General features: G+C 36.1%; 1 protein-coding gene across 1 annotated transcript in view; it reads left to right on the forward strand.

Annotated features, from left to right (window-relative positions):
• Positions 1 to 2368, forward strand: part of NFU1 (NFU1 iron-sulfur cluster scaffold) — a 44752-nt gene that overhangs the window by 21917 nt on the left and 20467 nt on the right. The window lies entirely within an intron of this gene.

The raw sequence follows: 2368 nt of genomic DNA on the forward strand, positions 1-2368 counted from the left end.
TTTATCTTTGGTTTTACTTTCTGCAGTTTCAATTACCCAACATCAACTGGGGTCCAAAGATATTAAGTGGAAAATTCCAGAAATAAACTCTGAAGTTTTAAATTGCACACCATTCTGAGTAGTGTGATGAAATCTCACTCTGTCCCACCCTGTCCCGCCCAGGATGTAAATTCTCCCTTCGTCCAGCATATTCTTGCTGCGTACTTCTCAGTTACCAGATGTTGCAAAATTGCAGTGCTTGTGGTCAAGTAATCCTTATTTTACTTAATAATGGCCCAAAGAACAAGAGTAGTGATGCTGGCATATTGTCACAATTGTTCTATTTTATTATTAGTTATTGTTGTTAATCTCTTACTTTGCCTAATTTATAAGTTAAACTTTATTATAGCTATGTATGTATAGGAAAAAGCATAGCATATATAGGGTTTAGTATATCTGTGGTTTCAGGGATCCACTGGGGGTCTTGAAATGTATACCCCCAAAGATAAAGGGGGACCACTGTGTGTCAGAGATGATAAAGCGCAGCCAGGCATGGTGGCTCAATCCTGTAATCTTGACACTTTGGGAGGCCAAGGTGGGTGGATCTCTTGAGGCCAGGAGTTTGAGACAGCCTAGACAACGCAGGGAGACCCTGTCTCTACAAAAAAAATTTTAAAAATTAGCCAGGTATCGTGGCGTGTACCTATAATCCTTGCTACTCAGGAGGCTGAGCCAGGAGGATTGCTAGAGCCCAGGAGTTGGAGGTTGCAGTGAGCTGTGAGCACACCACTGCACTCTAGTGTGGGCAACAGAGCAAGACCCTGTCTCTAAAAAGAAAAAGAAAGGATGATAAAGCACAAATGATAAAATTGTTGGAAGGAACCTCTTTTTAACTGATAGCTAAAGAAATTACTTATAATAAGGAATATTAGGGTTGGTCAGCATCAATTGAAATTTTTGGTAACCTAAGTCTGATACTGATTGCCAAAGATACTTGGAAAATAAAGTGTGGGTAACTATTTATGTACATACAGCGATGTCTCATTTAAGGGAGTTAGAGATTTGCTAAGCTCAGGAATAGTTTTTAAAATTCCTAATTAATATATACATTTCCTTGGACTTAAACATGTCTCTTCTCAGAATATACCGTAGAGCATTTGTTTTTGACACTTTTTTAATACAAGCCACAGTAAGAAATGTTTTACATTATGACCCAGTACACACATACCTCTGTGTGTGTGTGTGTGTGTGTGTGTGTGTGTGTGTGTGTGTAACAAATGTTTGATGGGATAATCTTCACCCTTACAAGGGTAATGTTCTTAAATTTCCTCTCTCCATCTCTCTTTGTTATTGTGTTCTGTTTTATTTTATCAGATACAATCCTAGTTACTGCATAATTGATTTCATAACTCACTTGTGGGTTTGAAAAATCCTACCTTAGAGAACACCAACACATGTATACAAGGTATGTGCAGGGATGTTCATTGTAGCCTTGTTTTTAAGTTAGAAACAACCTAAATATTCATCAATAGGAAAAGTTAGATAAACTTTGTCCATCCATAGTCTGCAGGCATTAAAAAAGATGAGGAATACCCATATTTACTGTCATAGAAAGACATCTAAGACCATTAAGTGAAGTAAGCAAATTGTAGAACAGTGAGTACAATATATTATGTATATAAAAACAAAAAACACAGAACAAATGCGTTGACAAAAAGATCTGAAAGAATGCACACCAAACTGATAACTGAGGATTTGGGAGGGGCAGTTGAAGGGCATTTAAACTATATGTATTGTTTGAAATGTTTGCATCAAGAATGAGTTCACATATTTTGTATTTAAAAAATTTAAAGGTAAAAGAGCCTTAATGAACTCAGTTATAGATTTGTTAAAGATTATGTCTGATAGATGTTCAGTTGGCAAAAGCCTTTTTCAAATTAGTCTTTTGAAAATAGTGTGTCTCTTGTATTCACAAAATTTATCTTCAGTCAAAACTAATCTTGTTTTCTTTCTGTGTTAGTAGGGAATTTTTTGTTGTAAGCTAGAATATAAGCTTCCTTAGGACAGAGACCTGTCTGTCTTGGTCATCACTGTATACCTAGTGCTAAGTACAGTGCTTGGCACTCAGTAGGTGTCAAATATTTGTTGAATGAATGAGTAACTGATTGTATGCATATACCACAGTCTGTTTATTCATTCACCAGTTGGTGGACATGTCTAGATTTTTTTCGTGGCTATTATTGATACAAGTAAAGCTGCTATAAAGATTCATGTACAAGTCTTTGTGGAGCATATATTTTCATTTCTCTTGGACAAATACCTAAGCATGGGATTGCTGGATCATTGGGTAAGAAAATAAAATTGGCCATGAGTTGATAATTGTTGAAGC

The sequence above is a fragment of the Propithecus coquereli genome, unplaced genomic scaffold, assembly GCF_000956105.1.
Source record: "Propithecus coquereli isolate 6110/MARCELLA unplaced genomic scaffold, Pcoq_1.0 Scaffold243, whole genome shotgun sequence".
Taxonomy (NCBI): domain Eukaryota; kingdom Metazoa; phylum Chordata; class Mammalia; order Primates; family Indriidae; genus Propithecus; species Propithecus coquereli.